The sequence below is a fragment of the Papio anubis genome, chromosome X (genome assembly GCF_008728515.1).
Source record: "Papio anubis isolate 15944 chromosome X, Panubis1.0, whole genome shotgun sequence".
Classification (NCBI taxonomy): domain Eukaryota; kingdom Metazoa; phylum Chordata; class Mammalia; order Primates; family Cercopithecidae; genus Papio; species Papio anubis.
The window spans coordinates 116,435,125-116,455,683 of NC_044996.1; the positions used below are offsets into that span (position 1 = coordinate 116,435,125).

The window sequence follows — 20,559 nt, forward strand, 5'->3', positions numbered from 1 at the left end:
TGGCGAAGGCTGGAGATTAATTTCTGCCCACTACTTTACTATATCATAGGGAGATTCAGGAAATATTCTTTCTTTGATACGGGCAAGGTTTTCAGGATCAGAACTAACCAACACACAAATTTCTGCTATCTTGTAGCAAGCAGCAGACTCTTAAAATTACCAGGGGCTTACAAGGAATCTAATTTCCACAGGTACTCTGGAAGTGCTAGGGAATGCTGTGGGATTGATGGAAGTTTAAACTTAGTGACTGTTCATTCACTTCTTTGAGGTTGAAAACAGTCCTTGTTGAATTACATTTGAAAAGGCATTGAATACTGACTATATAGATAACAAAGCAACTATCCTAAGAACAAATGCATATGTGCAAGAAGTTGTATTTTATTTAAGTAGTCTAAGATATGATTAGTATTATGGGGTAAAAACATTGTAAGCAGTTTATCAGAATGGACCTTATGAGGTGAAGCTGATCTGAAAAGGATTATGCAAGAAGATGCATTTAAAGTACATCTTGATGGAAATGAATATTGAACTTAAAAAGGATAAGAGATATTTACATTAGAGATAATAAAAAAAGGAGCATATACAATCTTTGGAGGTGGGGTCAAAATAAAAAGAAGATTTTGAAAAGCAAGAAAAAAAACTGCTGGGATTAAAATAAGACACAGGAAAATGAAGAGGTTGTATTACCTCAAAAAGCAGACAGTGCCTGGAGCCTAAATTAACTCAGGGATTGGGCTAGCATAAACACAAGACCACAGGGTGAACAGAACAGGCGGAAAGACAAATCCATATGATATGCTGACAAGGAAATCAGTAAGCATGGTTTGCTTGCTTGATATGAAGGAAAAATAAGAGGCAAGACTAAGTACAGCCAGACTTAGATTCTGGGTTAATAAAAGTATAGATAAATTCTGTGTGTGGGGTGTGTGTGTGTGTGTGTGTGTAGGCAGGAAGAAGATGGAGAAATAAGAAAGAGAGGGAGTAGAAGATGTTTGAAGTTGAGACTATAGGACATGAGAAGATTTTTCTCTTTTTTCCTTTCTTCCCAACTGCAGAGAGCTCATCATTATTAACATGTCGTGTTGTAGAGCTCTAACAGCCTGTTTCCTTCTACGTGGCTGAAAAGTCGAGTTCATTATGTCTGTAGGGACTTGGAAAGCTCACAAATAACAGTGGTCATTAATCACGCTGCCTAAATTCCTGAGCTAGAGAGGAAGGTATGCAAAAGTGTGAAATTCTAGGCTTTCCCTAACGTTATTTTAACTTACTTTTTGACAGATAAGTTCAGGCCCTAGTTTATACTCCGCTGTTGAAAGAAGGCTTGGAATAGCACCTGCTTTGTCTTCCATACCATAAATCTCAACAGCAAGAACACTGCATGTTTCACACACAACAGAAAAGATACATCATAGCCATTAACCTTCCCCTTAGTTGCTGATAAAGTAAAATAGGCCCATTCTTTACGGAAACACTCATGTATCTGTTCAGATAAATATTCCTCTCTTTGCAATAAAACCTATCTATTTACAAACCCAAGACTGTCTTTGCAAAAGCATTGAGTTTCAATTTAAAATCAATACGATGGGAATGCAAAATAACATTTTAATGGCAAAAGCAGAACAGTCAATTACATTTAAACATCTTATCACATAAAGAAGGTGAAAGTTCTCTCTCAGTCTCCCTCTCCACCCCACCTCCCTCTCCATACACATGAAAGAATTAAATGCAGGATTCTCATTAATAAGTTGAGAGAGATTTGTGATGACATATTGAAGAAGGAGAATTGTAGCTGTCAAATGACCAAAGCTGGCAGAAATAATCCTCCTTTGCAATCCTTTTGAATCTGAGAATTGTGTTGAAGTTCACTTTCTCTTTTGGAAGAGTGCCATCTTTTTTTTTTTTTTTTTCCTGAATAGTCTCAGTTGTTATTTCTAATACTGGACAGAAAAGGCCCACTCAGAGGTGAAAACTTTTTTTTTTTTTTTTAAGGCAATTAAACCATCCTGAGCTAAATTAAAAAAAATAACATTGGCTCATTTGTGGTTTTTGTCATCTTGGTTCAACAGAAATGGCTTAACTTCTCTAAGTACAACAGACTTTGCAAACGCCCAATGGAGAGAGAAAACTTGCCTGGGAAAAGTCGTCCCTGTACAACCCCAGCTGCACTGAGGGAAAAGAGGATTTTTCTACCATGACAACTCTTTCATTGCAGAGACCAGCTGCTTAAGCCAAACTAATCATAAACCTTGTAGAATGGTCTGCACACCATCTGGTTCCCTTCAATGTCTTGGAGACTCCTTCAAAACTGGCTTTAAAAGTGAATATGTGAATATTTTCCCTTGAATACCAGGTGTATTTACTATCGCCTGGAATAAATCTGGTTGTGGGGGTGGGGGGAACATGGGATCTTGGAAGGAACTCAACATTTTCAGAAATAGACTGAGAAACTGAAATTTGTTAACATAGCCAAGATCTTGGTTTTGTCATCATTTCCTTTTTATCTTAATAATAACTGGACATGTCTATGGTTATCCATTTGCAAATAAAGCAGGCTATTCCATTCTCTGGTTTGCCTCAGTCCTCCCTTTATAGTGAAATGAGTCTTTTCACTATATAGTATGCTGCATAAATTAAGTATGCCAGTATGCCAAAAAGATGATTTTCTCTTTTTGAGACCATATAAGATTAAATGATAAATATGACAGGGGACAACATCTCCATCAGATAATCCTAAGTGTCATTTTGAAACACATCTCATTTAAACTGTGGAAAGAGAAAGCTCACTTCAGCTCTGAAAACTATACACTGAATATCACCAACACAGAGTTATCGTACTAATAAGCACATCCATATGTGTACCTTCTGATTTAATACTTTTCTCAAGAATATGATTTAAGAAAATTCCTCTTCAAAGCACTCCAGTAGTTTACAACAAAACAAGTTAACATCCTATAAATTAATGTTATACAACAAATGCATCTGGATTTTGGCAGTTGTTTCATGTATGTTTTTTAGAGATAAATGTTCTAAGAGAGATAGGTATAAAAGTGCCTGCTTTGTACAACTTCTTCCACACTACCCTGAACTAATAAGCACTTGACATCAATGTTCTGATGTCATAAAGATGTAATATCTGCACACTGGGTAAGTCCAGGATCACTGGCAAATACATTTAAACTCAAACCATGGGGTGGTTGAGTTTTTCATGAAATACATTCACTGTTAACTTAAGAATGAGTCTTTTCATTATTATAATTCAATAATTTTAAAAGCCGGTTTACAAACTGGCAACAGATTTGAATATTTCTTTAAAAATACATAAATGGCCAATAATCACGCAAAAAGATGCCCAGAATTATCAGAAATCAGGGAAATACAAATCATAATCACAATGAGTTACCACATCACACATCCTATGATGGCTACAATCAGATCGTGAAAAAGCCCTGGAACTAGATAATGGTGATGGTTGCACAAGGTTGTGAATGTACTTAAGGCCACTTAATTGTACACAGTAAAATGGTACATTTTATGTTCAGAGTATCGTATCACACACACACAAAAAAAAAAAACCCAGAAAATAACAATTGTTGGTGGAGATCAACAGAGAAATAAGAAGACTAATACACTGCTATTCGGAATGTTAACAGTGCAGCCACTTTAGAAAACAGTCTGGCAGTACCTCAAAAGATTAAAAATAGAATTATCATATGACCCAGCAATTCCATTCCTAGGAATATGCCCCAAAGAAATGTCCACACAAAGACTTGTACAAAAAATTTTATGGCAACACTATTCCTAATAGCCCAAAATAGAAACTGTCCAAATGATCATCAAATGATTAGTGGGTAAATAAAATTTTCTACATCCATATAATGGACTATGTGTGGAAATCAAAAGAAATGAAGTACTGATAGATGCCATAATATGGATGGACCTTATAAACATTACAGTACATGAAAGAAACCAGTCACAAAGGACACATATGACTTGATTTCATTTTTATTAAATGTCCAGACTAAGCATATCCATAAAGACAGAAAGTAGACTGGTAGTTGCACAAGACTGAGGAAGGGAGGGGGTGTATTTGGAGGAAAATGAAAACTGTCTGCTAATAGGCATGGGGTTTCTTTTTGGAATGATGAAAATGTTCTAAAATTAATTTTGGTAAAGATTGCACAACACCGTGAATATCCTGTAAACCACTGCATCTTAAATGTTGCATAGGTAAATTATGTAGTGTGTAAATTATAACTCAATAAACCTTTTTTTTTTTAAAAAAAAAAAAAAAAGAATGAGCCTTTTCTGGTTCATAGAAGTTGGTAAATATTGTGTGGAAGTTCGCATTAACACAAAGGAAGCTTTTGGGGGATGGCTGTGCTATACTGATTTCCCCCAAAGTTAGCCTTCTAAGTTGACAGTCTTTTTGCCACTACCCCTTTCTTAATATTGCAAAGCTGAGAAGAGAAAGAAGATCAAAGTAGAAGGACAGGAAATTGCCAGGTGCATTAAGAAGACTAATAGCAGAATCATTTGCTTGGCATTGAGGTGTTTTTGGAGAACCTCAGATCTGTCACTAAATCCTTACGCTAATGACTGGGAATTTATAATACCTCTACAGCAATAATATGAATATCAGTTCAGGGATCCTAAATGAAAACCTCAAAGAGGACATTTTTATCATTTGATCAATGCAAAACAATCTCTAGCAAAGTAATTTCTCCTAATTTTCTTCCTTTTCTTCCAATTAATTTCCAAGTTAATTATGGGTACTTTTAAGTATGATTCCTCAATCTGTTCTAGAGTAGAGCTATTGTTCCTCTCTCCAACGCTTACTTACTGCCTAAGCCTTGTTATTTGCAAACAGAAAATAATCTTTCCTGCTAAAAAGAGATTAGTGAAGATGAGAAAATGAACAGGTTTTCTTATTTTAAAACATATTTTGTTGAAGAATTGAAAATATATTCACATTTATAGGTATATCTATAGCTTGTTTTCATTTTCAAAATATTTTTTAAATAAATGCATAATAGCTGACATTATTGCCCCCTACATTTGCTAGGAAAACAAAGGAAACATAGTGTCTTGGTGACTATCTAAGATCACATTCACATTCAGAACTTAGTGCTTATATATTATTTACAGTGTTTAGTAGTCAATTCCCAATCAAAGGCTTCAAAGATAACCCAAACTAACATAACACAGCTTCATGTATTTCCTTATTTTACCCCATAATAACATGAAGTAGAAATCATCTTAAATATAGTCTTCTGCATTTTGTAAAAATAAGTACTGCTGAAGACATATAATATGCTTTAAGAAAGAAAAAAGTCCCCTACTATGATCACCTTTCTATAAGAGTAATATTTTAATTAAATGTGCCATATGCTTAAGTCCTCATTCTTTTAATAATGTCAGTGCAATTAAGCTGCATTTGATATTTCCGATTTTTCACTGAAATAAAATTATTCTGATCCAAATTCTCATAAGAATTGAGAAAATCACTCTTCACTGCATTTAAACCTATCAAGAACTTATTCCCGTATATCAGTTCCCTAGGAACAACAACAAACACAAAAAATCCTGAAATATAACTACTTAATTTGATACAACACTTGCTATTCAGAGGTATGGTCCTCTCATGCAATCTACGATCTCTTAAATCCTACCAGCCACTGGCATCTCTACTTGGAAGTCTAAAGGGCATATCAAATTTATCAGGTCCAAAGTGATCTCCCAAACATGCCCACAATGCAGACCTACACTTTTGGCTGTCTTCTCCATTTCGATAAACGGCAATGCCATCCATGCAGTCATTCAGGAAATCACACGGTCGTGTTTGAAATAAGTATACAAAGCTCCCTATATCTGCCTGTTCCCCCACATTTATGACCTTTCTTCTTAGCACTTTGTAATTCCATCCCTCAACTCTTAATCAAAGAGGTCTTTCCTAATGACCTTATTTTAAGTTAAAACACCCTCAAGACCCAAACCCTTCCTTTCTCATATTATCAGTGCTCCCTATTGACTTCAATTTTGTCCATATCCTTGGTATTATCTGACTTAATAGTCATTTAACTTCTTGTTTAAACTGTCTATTCCACTGACACATCATAATTTTGTTTTCTTAAAATACCTCATTCTAGAATGTACCAGAATGAAAGCTCTATCAGAGCAGAGATTTCAGCCTATTTGTTCAGTGTTATATTTCCAGTGATTGAAAGAGTACCTGGTACAAAGTAGCCACTCCACAAGTATTTGTTGAATAAAATAATAAATTACATAAGGATATACAAATTTATAAGAGCAAATTAAGAGTACTTGTTGGTATTGTTTAATTATTTTATTTAATATATGGCACAATTTAATGTTCTAACTCACTCAAGTGAGTTAATTTATTTATAGACAATATGGCATTCATCAAGCTAAATTTGTCACTACCAGCTACTAATTACAAATACTCAAAGAAAATGCAAATTGTCTGTTTAGATTTCCTTTAATAATTTACTTATAAAAATTAATCACCTGTCATTATTTGACAACCTCCTACTTCAATCTTTGCCTTCTCAATAAATAAATATCACTAGCATCAAGCCAGTGGCTCTGGTCTAAAACCTAAGCATTCTTGACTTGTCTATTTCTGTTACTCCTTCTCACAATCAATCAATCAGTAAGCCTTGTCAATTGTATCTTCAAATTATATTATCTTGGATCTATTTGCTCACAGCTGATCTCTACTGCCGTCACCCCAGTCCCAGTCACCATCATGTCTCCTCTGGACAATGGCAACAGCTCCTTCACTGGTCATTGTGTTTGCATTATATTCCCTCTTCTAACCCATTTTTCGTATCATATAGCAATAATATTTTTCTTCAAACCCAAACTAGATCACAGTATTCCACTGGTTGCACTGCTTAAAACCTTTCATTTTTGCTGTATAGTGCTCATTTCTTTTTTAAATTTTCATTGTCAAGTATTTTCAAATTTGCCAAAAAAAAATTGGAAAAATTGGACAATGAAATGCTGCCACATACCCTTTACTCTCAATTTCGCTGAATGTTAAGGTCTTACTAAATCACAGCATAATTTTCAAATCAAGGAAATTAACATGCCTAGAATACTAATAAATACTTGGATGATGAGGTTGCTCGTCTGGTCATCACATTTTAAAAGCTAGTGCTCTAGCCACACTTGATTTCTCTTGGACCTTTGATCATACCAACCTCATTCCATTCTCAGGGCTTTGCACTACATTTTCCTTCTTTCTCAAACATTCTTCCCCACATGTTAGCATGGTTGGCTCTTTCAGTCATTGAGGTCCACTTGGAAAAGACTTCCTGAGCATCTGGTTTCCCTGATTTACTTTTTACCATAGTGTTTAGCACTAAACATTTTCTCAAGTATTTGTTTATTGTCTGTATTTTCATGCTAAAACTTCAGAACTCTGAGAAGTAGGACTTATTTTCTTGTTCCTGAAAATATCCCCAAGATCTCAAACTATGTTTGTCAAATAGTAGGTACTCAATAAATATTGGTAATTTATATAAATAAAATTGCCAAGGAATATTAAATAAAATTAAATAGCTATTATAAAGCCAATTGTTATTTCTACCATACTTTGCAGTTTTAAATTCACACTTATACATTTATTATCTAATCTAGAATAATGGGGAAATTATTGACTTGACAGTCAGGCAAGCTTGGTTTTATTTCCTACTTCCATTATTGACCACCAAGTTTTATATTCTATCTAAGCCATAGCTTTCTCATAAGGTATTGAAATTCAAAAGGATTCAGTCAGTAAAAATTGAAGCCAATAATTCAACCTATATTTGATTGAAAGAGCACCAAGTTTTATAGCACCAAACTCGAAAGTAAGTCCACAATGTCAGGGATTGCATCTGTTTTATAATTCACATAATTACTAGTGCCTACTACAGCATCTCCCACAAAAAAAGACATTCAACAAATAATTGTTAAACAAAAGGTAAATAAACACTACCTGTGTATAATATGGTATGCATCCATATAATATTTCAATTTGCATTTTGAAAAATGTTATTTTAAAAGTATTAAATCTAAACATAAAATTCTATCTCAGAACTCTCATTAACAATAATTTGTTCCTAAGTTTTATGCTATCCAAATATATGTATGTCTCCATATGACTCTTGAAAAAACAAGTACTTCAGTATCATTTCCGTCTTCGCAAAGTAACCAGTCTTGATCAAAATATTTGGATTGTATTATTACCATCACACTTCAATATTTTTTAACTTGACATACATAACATTTCAGAAGATCAAAGATGATATATATATCTAACATTATGGGATTTTGCTATTCTATTTATCATGGAATCAAAGGTTGAGTTTTTATAAAATATAAGGTCAGATGAACAAAGAGCCCCTCTCACTCTGTTTTTACTTGAAGTACTTTGAAATTATCTTATGGTATCCAGATACATTTTCATAATGCTGCTTCTTCTTTTATCTGATAAGCATAGAGTTCTCAGGTTTTTGAAGCTCTTGCCAGTCATATGTTTTAAGTCTTTTTAGTTTTAAATTTTTCTGGGGGAGTTAGTTCAAAAGTATGAATATTTTGTGAATGCTCTTGTACACAAACACAAGCATAAACACAGTAGAATCTGTTTCTTCTATTGATATGTTCTTGTCTCTTTAAAAGACTCCATAACAAATTCAAAAATTGAGACACGACTTACATTTAGAACAGAATCACAGTCAAATGCAGGTTGATACAACAGCAAACAAACTACACATTTCTGATTTCTATGAGCAAGTCTCCATTAAGAAAGCATTTATATTTGAAGATGTATATGTTCATATACATTTGCTTAGTCGTCTACTTTTCCAAATTATACTTGTTGTCCCTAATTGTAGGAAAAGTTATAGCTATGAGTTTCATATCTCATTGGCATTGAGGTATTTAAAATTATAGAAGAAAAAAATCCCTATTCAAAGACTTCCAAAGGGTTTATATGAAAGCAGTACAAAATAAAACCGTCTTACATATGGATACCATCATTGTTGGGTGAGCCACACAGGATGCTCAAATCTGGCATTTTGATTCTATACTGGACACATCCACGTCTCATATATATTTACAGTTGGTTGACCCTATATATAGAAAGATCTCACCAGACGGTCACTGGCAGAGTGGCTGGCCCCAGATCCTACCTACTTTGTTTCTCCTTTAGCAACTTGATGGTATATATATTCGGCCTCACTCTTAGTTATAGGTAAAAAGTGAGCAACAGGAAAAAACAAAGTAGGAAACTTAAGCTTCAGATAACAAACTGAAAAGAATCAGTGAAGACTTGTCTGTTGTACTGAAATAGAGAACTATTTAACATGTCTAAGGATTTTAGATTAATTCCCATTTCAGGCAGACATTTCCGATCCAGATCAATGAAAGCTTACTTAGCAATGATCCTATCCCCGATTTAGTTTCAAGAAACTTCTGAGATGTAATACAAGGTAAGCTTATTCTAGATATGATCTCTAAGGAAAGCTGGAGGATTTGGCTCAGACGTTGGACAGACTGAAACAAAGACTGATAAAGTTTGAATATAATTCTCAAAGCAGATTATGGTCACATCCACTTAGGAATGAAACAACTGTTCAATTGGAGACTACGGATGTCCACCTGGGGGCCACTGGTGCATCTAATTTTTTATTTGTTTTTGGCTTTAGAAAAACAATACCTTTTGAGATTTTCACTTTTGTTTGGTTACTATAGTGTTAGGTTCTGCACATTAAAATTCAGAAAATAAAAAAAAATCAGAAAATACATCTGTTGTTAAAATACAATAATTTACCAAATTACTGCATGTCTTGAAAATACTGCAAACTTGTTTAACCTGACATTCATTGGCATTTGTCATAACCATTTAATATAACTACCTAGAAATATTTTTTCTAACATAACCTATATTATAATAAATTTGAGCAATATATTCATGACACATTTTAAGAAAATTTTATTTTCTACAAGTATAAGTTTATCTTCCCAAAATATTTATTATACTATGATGGAAATTTCCCAAAAATATTGACCACTGACTGTTCTATATTTTATGTTCACAGAGAAATATTGATTAAATTATCCAAGAAATAAATGATTTTAGTTGTGTTTACAATTTTACTTTCTAGATATTTGGAATCTATATAATTGTTTGATGCGAAATATAAATGTCACAGTCAATACTCTGCAGCAGGAATTTCATTGAATCTTTCATTGAACGCATACTGTCAGTGTGTCAGTACAGGTGTACGCCTTTTCTAAAGGCTATTATCTTAACGTGGCATCTAAAATAAAAACTAACACTTGAGCTGGCTTCTCTCACTTGCAAGTATGATATTCTTCAGCGTGTTAAGAAAGCATGTTACTTATATTAATAATTAAAGTGTTTTCAAATTTATTTTCTGCCATTTATTATTTGAATAGAATAAGAAAACAATCAAAGTTTAGGATGATTAAAGGGCAATTAGTAGGTAATGGATGAAATATAAAAGAAGTGAAAAGCATGTGGCTTCCACTCCAGAAGATAAGAGATGTACTGAGATACAGCCATAGATCACGGTTCACAAAATCTTGGCCTTGTGAGTAGCCGTTCCACTGGCCAGAATTTTGTGAACAGTTGTGATGGCTCTATCCCAGTGCATCTCTTTCACCTATTGAAGTCAGTGACGTAGTTAATACAATGGTGAAACATATCTTTATAAGAACTAGCTCAGTGCTTGATTAAAGCCTAGAAGCCAAAATGAAACCTAAAGCATACACACAGAAGAGATAGTGTTTCACTGCATTGAAAACTGTAACAAAAACACTTCCAGATTTCTACCATTGGTGGCCTCATGTATATACTTTGGATGCAATGTGAAACTTTCCTTCTCTTATATCTTAGTTACGTTGTGGAATTATATATACAGATTCCATCTGACTAGATAAAAGCATTCATTGAAGACTTTGAAATGATACACCAATCATGTGTGCTATAAGAGATACTATAATATCAATATCTCCATCTTGAATTTTTAGAAGCATCTTTCATAATAATTTACCCACAGTTATGTTCCACAATGATTATGTAAAATACAGAGATCAGGTTTTTAAAATCTCTGTTCTTCAAATGCAGAGTGGCTACAAATACAGCTCATCAGAGGTGAGTTGATACTTCTTTCCAGGTCCCCTAATCTCCAGTGCCCTAGCAGCTCTTTCCACTAAACATCTAGCAGTGACAGATACGTGGGTTGTAGGTGAGAAATCAACCCTGAAGTGGCTGCAATTTCGTGTATACTCCCATGTCCCCGAGCTGTGAAATTCTCCAGCCTGCTTGGAGGAGGTCCTGACAAAGCTATATGTGAGGGACAGCAAGAATGCCAGATGGCAGTTTGTGAGAAAATCTGGGACCGTGGCAGCCAGCCAAAAACAGTGGACTGGAAAAAAAAAAAAAAAAAAGGATGATCACTAAGAATATACCACCTCCACTACAAATGAATGGTGGATGAATTATGGCTGTCTTCTTCATACAGGTAAAAATCCTTTTAGTAAGTTGTCACCCATATGTGTAAAAAATAACACAAAAGTTGTAAAAATTTAAAAAGTATTTGATTTGTATTGAGCTGATTTATCTTACTATCATTTTCTTTCACTCCATTAGTAGTAAAACAAACAAACAAAAAAAAGCAAGCCCATTGACAAGGAGAATGTAGGCAAACTTAAAAATACAGTGATGCAAAAACTTTAATTTTATGATGAGAAGTGCATAAGCATGTTCCAAGCAATCACTTTCCACTGGATTTGTGAGTAACAGGGGCATTTGCATTGTATTTATTGCTATTGTGTGCCTTTATCACTTTTATTGTTTGCTGCAATATAGCCCTTTGAAGGTCTGCCAACCCACTGTGGCTTGCTCAAAAGCAGGGCTGAATTTTAATTAAGCTGAGCCAAATAGACACAGAACATTTGAACTTGATTAGACCACTTGTCCTGATGCACACACAGAGGGCATTCAGCACACTTACTTTAGTGATTGACAAAGTCAATTCATATATTTGGTGAAATTATCAAGATAAAACCCACCACTTGTCAACATATTCCTCCTACATAAGATTTCTGCTTCTCTATTTTAATCCAATAAACCAGCAAAGAGAATTGAGAGGGTAGGTCACTAGTGAGGATATGTGTGGCATATCTTGATAACAGTAATATTCTATATTCCCTGGGAAGAAGCAGTATATGAGTACAGTAATTAGGATTCAACAAGATAATTCAAGTAAAGAAAAGCAAGTGTGTGTGTGAGTGTGTGTGTGTGTGTGTGTGTGTGTGTGTGTATAAATGTGTGTCTGTTCATATGTATTGCTTTTCTTCTTAAATATTTCAACCAAAAGAGAATTTTACCACAGCATTTAACCCAGATAAAGGAGCAGGTAGGATGTCAGAATTTCATGAATTTTTATTTTTGATACCTCACAAAGAACAAAGCATCCAGGTTTCTGGCTTCAGCAGAAATGTGCCAAATTGTGTTCCCACAGTAACTTCTCCTGAAATCGGACAGTATAATTTTCCCACACAGCATGGAGAACTAAATCTCTGATAGATCCAGGATTCTGCAAGGCAGACTCTGTTAAATTGACTTTGCTGTTAAGTCAGACCAAGTAAGCTTCAGGACACTCTTTGAAAACAACTTACCTAAATAGACTTTCAGACACTTAACAAAAAACTCACTTTCCCTAAGGAGGCACCGATCATAGGCAATATTTCGAAAGCACATGTACTAAGGAGTTACTCTTTCTATACATGTGTGTCCAGGGTAATGACTAAACAAAAAGCCAATATCTTCTCAGTGAAAATTCAAAGATAAAGTCTCCAAGCTGAAACAGAACTTTGCATATACATGACAATGCAAATTACATCACCAAGTGACTCTTCTTTGACAAATCCAAATCACTAAGTCCTTAATAGAATTCTGCACTTTACTTCCCAGCATCGTAATACCAATTGACTATACTTAATCCTAAGTAAATAATCATTCCCTTGGGATTAGCAAATTAAAAATTTAGTAAATTTCTAAAGAAAAATGGATATATTTTTCTGTGCAAGAAAGCAAATTGTGTTTTAAAAAGAAAACAATATAAAATACTCATTTTTGACAACAGCAAGAAAAATGAGCATATTTCAAATTACTCCCTTGTATGTTATAATTTCACTCTTTATTTCTGTCTATACGAGTGAAGGAAGAACCCAGTTTTGTGATGATCCAACCAAAAACACTGATAAACATATTTTTATAAAGAAGTCATGAAATAGAAAGAATATAGACTTTGAAGCCAAAACATTCTACATTTTAATCCTATCTATGCAATTTTCTAGTTATATTATGTTCATCCATTTACTTAACCTCTACTCTATTAAGTATAAAATGGGAAGAAATAACACTTTGGGGGAAAGGACAATGTATAAGACACATTCCATGTAATTTCTACATAATGCAGTTAAGAATTTTTAAATAAATTCTTAATGGCAAAATATTTAATAGACTCACAGGATAGGAAACAAGTTTCTATTCCATAAGACCTAGCATCTAGTTTTTAAAAATACTCGATTAAATCTCATCTTTTAGGCACAACTTTGAGGTTTTTGCAGGGTCAGCAAATTTTATGTCTTCTTTGATTTTATTTTTCTTCCTCATGTAGCCCACCATCTACCAGCTTATATCTAATGCATTCAGAGCCACCCGAGGCTAATACAATATGCATAATAATCTTCATGAGTCTATCCTTCTTAGCATTATCAGCATTGCATTTTTCGATTTCTACTCATTTTCATAAAATGGACAACCTTTTAAAAAATGTGCTCGTTAGGTAAAGATGGAAATGTTATTCATACTGAATTGTTAATTGGTATTCAACCCCTTCAGGGAATAAGCTGAAGTCTTTATTTCACATTTCCTAATCAAAAATTCAGATGTGGTTTACCAAAGACCATCTAAGGGTGGCAATATATAATATATTAAAGGATGGGTTGCACTAACATCAAATCTATGAAACCATAAAGAACATCTCTGTGCATATGTGTTACATAGGATCACTTAGTTTTTAATGGCCATGCGTTAGTATGGCATTCCCATCCTGCTATTCTATTATTCAACTCCATCAACTTCTTAATTACAGTGATCACGATTGATAATTTTATATTTAGGTTATAGATTTTCTTGTTTTCTCTCTGCCTCCTTTAACATTTGTAAGTTCTATATGGGCAAGGATCACCATCTTCTTATTACCAATACAAATAAAATAATTTTAAAACAGTGCCTAACACTCAGTCAAGGCTCAACAAATATTTGTTGACTGTATCCCAAATGAACAAAACCTAAAGTCTAAAGGATAAGCTCCCAATTCAGGGAAGATGAAGGGCATCCTTTTTAAACCTTTTCCTCTGTTAATTAATTTCACATAAAAAGTGATTCGCTCATTGGTTTCTATCATAGCCAGTTTATATTTATTATTCAATTTTTCATCAGATCAAAGAGGTGGAAGAGACCTTGAGGTGTTGTTATTGCCTTGAGGTGCTGCTACTTAACTCAAAGCATTCAATAAGCATTAGCTTTTTTCTTAAACTCTAGAGGCCTCATGAAATTCATATTAATCTTGCCTAGAGGATGGAAAAAGGGTGACATCTAGAAATGACTCTAATACATAGCCCCCAATTCAGCCTTTACAAATATTTATTCTTGTGATGGATAGCAAATCCCTTCTCTGGGGATGAGGATTTTGTGTTTAGTGTTCACAGTTAGGGACCAGTTGATGTGTGGGGATCATGGATAAAGAGACAGATCTTAAAAGGGGTAGAGAAGAGATGAGGATGAGAGAAGGGAAGGATACCTGAGATGTATAGATAAGTTGGGGGAAAATATTCGGAGGAGAAACAAGAAGAAAGCACTGAAGAAGCATAGTGAGAAGTCTTCAAGGAGAAAGATGTGTGAAAAGGATCCTTAAATATTTTGACATGCTTGCAAAACCATAAATATCAACATTATTTTTCAGTGTGTTGTGGTAGTTTCTTATAGGTCATTTGACATGGTTGTTTTAATACAGGATTTGTGTTGCTTTGTAGTGTGACACTGGCCTGATAATGACCACAAGATGAACCAGCCTTATGTGAATTACAATCTTACCAGAAACCTGGAAGTCTCTAAAGTTTTACCGTTCATCCAATATGGTAGACAATAGCCCCATGTAGCTATTTATAATTAAATTTATAATTTAATTAAACTAAAATGTACAGACAATTTGAAATTCAGCATCAGGTCAGTTACACTAACCACATTTCTGGTGCTCAATGGCCACATGTGGCTTGTTGTTTCCATATTGGAGAGTGCAGATATTGAAAATTTCCAATACTGCAGAAAATTCTATTGACTAGCACTGCTCTAGAACTTTGAGTTTATGTCACACACATGCTATTCCAATGTTCTTGGTCCTATTAGTGATATTAAATATTGAAAGAAAAATATTTTAACATCCCTTATCCTACCTGAAGTGGTGAATTGAAAATACTGACAATAATGACATATTTGTTATGCCTTCTCTGTACTAACTTCCAGAAACCTCAGAGTTGTTTGTACTTACGTTGGTAAAACCTTTTCAGAAAGAAAGATTTTTGTGACATACTTTCATTCCCTCTAATTCAGTCCAGGTTATAATTTTTAATCTATTAAATAAGCTGAGAATTTTTAAAGTATAGTCAAAGCTACTCAGTGGATAAGATAAATACCAAGAAAATAATGAATACCTGTATTTTACCTTATGATTTTTATTTATATCAGAATAATATGATATGGAAATATAATGCAGTGTTGACTGAAATATCATAAACATAGATGGACAAAAATGCCCCCATGACAAACTCCAATGTCAGTGTAAATTGGAAAGCTCTAAATATGTCTGGGACAAGAGGAAGTACGTGGCTCCTAGGCTCATGCTAATCCATTATAAATCACAAGTCATGAGGGAAGAGAAATCAGGAGCATAAGCTTTAGATTAGCAGCACTGCTAGAGGAATATTGAAAGTAGAAAAAGGCAATGATGAACATTTGGATAATTTTAATACTGCTTAAACAATGGAAGGAAAGTTGTCAGAAGGACTGGGAAAGGGGAAGAGATAAAAATCCTAGGGCCTCTTTGGAGTACAATACTCTGATGTCTGTGTACAGGATGGAGAAATTTCCTACATGAACAAGTAGCAGTGGGAGGACAATTGGGGAAATTTTAGTCTGGGAGCCACCTTGGCTCTCCAAGTAATTTAAATAATTCAAATGTGGATAGAGAGATATACATTTCAGCAAAGTAAATTACAGTCAAGTATCCATCTAGACCAAAGGATATGCATGTGTATTTCATATTTGGAGAAGTCATTTAATATGGTTAAAACATATTTATGTTATATGAAATGATAGTTTAATTCAGGATTTTTCCTAGCTAAAATGCAGTTAAGAATGATTCATGAGTCTATGGCTATACCACCCTGAACATGACTGATCTCAGAGGCTAAGCAGGGTTGGGCCTGGTGAGTACTTGAGTGGGAGACTGCCTGGGAATACCGGGTGCTGTAGGCTTTTTATTTAAATAAAAATAATAATAAAAGAATGATGTATGATAGTATTGAGGATATGTTTAAGAACTTTGGACAAGAGTATCTAAGTAAAGAACCAGTAAGGTTGATGACACTCAGGTTTAGTGGCAGAAGCACTGTTCCTATGGTCCGATCACTGCATTTCAGCACTTACCTTATCATGCAGGATGCAGAATTCAATTTATTGGTGTCTCTCTTTGCCAGTAGGCAACTATGAAATGTATCTCAAGCTCTCTCAAAAGCAAAATGTTAAAAATAAATAAAATACATACCCTTGTTTGAATAGCAGCTTCCACGACAGAAAGGTACTGAATACAAATAGCGTGGTGTTATATTTTGGGTACTGAAGAGCGCCATATGAATAATAATATTTACTGAGTGCTTTCTGTATTCTAAGTGCTTTACACGCAATGACTCAGTTAATCCTCACAAGAACCCCACAAGGAAGGTACTACACTTATCCCCATATTATAAATGAGGAAATTATAAGACTGAATGCAATTTTTATTCTAATGCCCACAGGTGGGTTCCTGAGGAGCTTGCTCAAAGATGATTACAGCAAGCTGCCCAGATGACCTAATGTCAAGTATAGCTATCAGCAAAGAGTTAGGCAGCACCACTGGAAAACAACTGTAAATTTAAACAGGAAATGGATACACAGCACCTACAGTGAATGTGTTGTCTTTAGAACAATGAAATTGAAAGAGAAAACAGACACCTTGCCCCCTCATCATATTTTGTGGTACTGATCAATTCTGGAGAAAAAAATAGAACAAAAATATCCTCAAATTTGAGGCATATCTGCTTTATCCCTCAGTTCTTATTTAAGGTACTGGTATATTTTAAGATTTTAATAAATATTGAACATATATGCATAAATACAGTAGCATAAAACAGGGACAGGAGGTAGATGCAAACCCAAAAGCAGTGATGGGAGAGGGGGTTTGAACAGTGAGGCAGGCAAAGGTTAAAGGGAGATAGGTAGGGCTTAAAGAGCTGGGGATAATTAGGGGTTGCGTTAGGATACTTCAGGATTAATGAAGAGCATGTACAAAAAGGAGAAAGTGTAGACTTCTCTTCAATTCTTCTCCTAACTGCAGTGAATGCCAACTATGAGCCAGGCCCTAGTTCAGCACGGGGAACAAAGGTAGATCTGCATTTTTACCACATTCGGATCGTAAACAGGAAGACAGGGCTGGGAGGAGAAGAGAAGAAAACACAATACAGACCATCACAAAATATAGACATCGTGCTAAGAAGTGTAAGAGAGGCACAGGTAGTTTGCATTATCTTGCCAACTGGATGTTAAGGGCCTTGAGGAATAAATCATATCTTCAAACATTTTTAATGCCTTAATATATTTCCTTGCATATAGCTGGCTATTAGCAAACAATTATTTTAGAGGTAGTATGGCATAATAGAAAAAACATTGGTTCAGGAGTCCTGAAAGATGACTGTTTCAATTTTTCTTCTCTGTGAAAAGAAAAAAACCCAAGAGATTTTTAGATCATTTTAGGATCTTTTTCAGGTTTATTAAGTTAAACTCCATGATTACTTTATCAGTTATTTAGTGTCAATGTTAATAAGGAGTCCTCCTTTGAGAGACATGGCACGATGTGTGAGAAAGTGCATCTGACCTCTTATCAAGGCAGGCCATTAAAAGCCAGACTCATTCTACCTACAGCATGGGACTAAGCAGAATTTTTTTCTTTTTCTTTTGAGACAGGGTCTCACTCTGTCCCTCAGGCTCGAGTGCAATGGCACAAACATAGCTCATAGCACCATCAATCTCCCAGGCTCAAGTGGTCCTCCTGCCTCAGTCTCCTGAGTAGCTGGGACTACAGGCATGCGCCACCATGACCGACTAATTTTTTTTTTTAATTTTTATAGAGATATGGTCTTGCTATGTTGCCCAGACTGGACTCAAACTCTTGCGCTCAAGAGATCCTCCTGCTTTAACCTCCCAAAGTGCTGGGATTACAGATGTGAGCAACCGTGCCTGATCTAAGTATAATATTTTATCAGATTAGAGATACTGGACCCTTGAGCCTTCACAGATTTGTTTGTAGAAGTAGGCTAGAAATAAGGAATGTGTATGCTGTACACAAGAAAAAAAATAGCCAGGTGACCCATATATGCATTTGTCCTCAACCTAACTGTAAACTCCCTCTTGACAGAAAACTCTTGCTCTGGAATATTTCACTTAAAAAGTAAAATCTACAAACTAATTACAAGCATCATAATGGACAATGTGGCAGAAGGTGCAGGGAGTAAGATTCAAGATTTACACTAGGCTATTTCAAGTCCAAGTTATACATGTTTGACAAAAGAATTATTTAAGAAATTAATATAAAAACTAGATAGGATAATTTAAACAGAGAACATAACACAAGACTGATTATAATAAACTTCACCCATGTTAACAGACGTTTGACTTGATATATGAATATGAGTGGGTAAGAATGGTCAGTAACATTTAATGGAGTGGGAATATGATCTAGCACAGTAAAGATGGGCTGGAAAAAAACATCAATTTGAAGAGATGAAAAAACTGGGATGGCAGAGAAATCAGTTTGTTCACATTTGTGAAACAGCCTGTGTAAAACATTGGAGGTGAGAGAAGAGAGTTCCAGCCAAGTGACGGAGAACCATTCTATCTCAATGAATGAGTCATGGCTCCCCTGAGAGTCAAGATGATTTGCATGTTTGGTGATTGATGTAGATAGAGGTAGTAAATCACACTGAGTCTTAGCTAAAAGGCTCTGCCATCTCAGTCATAGAAAGATGAACATTTGTACACTATACCTCAAATACTCATTGTTGAAATGCACTATAACTTCAGGAATGATCTGAGAATATCCATCAGTCAACTCTGATGAACTTGGATCACAGAGAACTCCACCACTGGGGATCATTTACAATTTCATGTGGTAGATTAAGGGCTTCAGGCATTTTTAACTTTGGAAATTTTTAATAGGCTTTTAAAAAAATCAACATACTGCATTTTTCCCCAGAATACATTGCCATTACCAAAGGGAAAACAAAAAACAACCATCACAAAAACAAACTTGTTACCCAAGAGATTGAAATACATATTCAGTGTGCTGGTAATGTTTCTGACTCTCTCTTTTCAGAAACATCATTATTTTTCCTTTTGTTTTAGGATTGCTAATTTTGCTATCGGATTAAGGCTAATGTTAAAAGGGAGAGCCAGAGAAGCAAAAAGGTATTCTCCATGGAGAATAATTCTATTACTATTGCTGGACCATTCTTGTAGCTAAGAGATACATTCTTTCAAGAAGAAAAATTGGCTCTGTACAAATAATGACTGAATATTTCAACTGTAAAAAGAAATGATGATACAATTAGCTTTAGAAACTAGTGAATTACTAATAACCAGAATAAAATAGGGCAAAAAGGAAAATGCTAGTACCTCACTACACATGAAAGTCTATTGAATAAAGTATAAGAAAATTAACACTGTTGCATTGTTCAAAATGTTTAAAGATGGAATCAGTATCTGGAGCTATCTAAGTATGGGTGGTACCATCAGCTCACTCCCTGAAGATTTTAGCTCCTGCCTAACTGTTACCCTCTCCAACATATGATGCTTGTCATAACTTCTAGTACTTTAAGTGTCTGTTGAAAACAATCCTCTCACCATCTTGCCCTAGTAATTCACTGAACTTTTTGACTCCAGAGACCTTGTCCTCCATCCTGCCTTGGTCATTTGGTTCTGTGATCATACGATAGATGTTGTTAGAAACTCAGTTATACACATCACACTTTCTAACCTCCACCTTCTAAGTCTCCAGATGATTCCGTCTAGTACCCCATTCCAACAACACGTTGATATTACCAGGCCCTCCAATCCATTCATTCTACTGGCTTTTCACTATTCCT

The 20,559-nt window shown here is 34.7% G+C and overlaps 1 protein-coding gene and 1 pseudogene across 1 annotated transcript in view; one reads left to right on the forward strand and one right to left on the reverse strand.

The window, feature by feature from the left end:
• IL1RAPL1 (interleukin 1 receptor accessory protein like 1) overlaps positions 1-20,559 on the reverse strand; it is a 1,395,449-nt gene that overhangs the window by 969,424 nt on the left and 405,466 nt on the right. The window lies entirely within an intron of this gene.
• LOC116272326 lies at positions 16,531-16,639 on the forward strand (annotated as a pseudogene).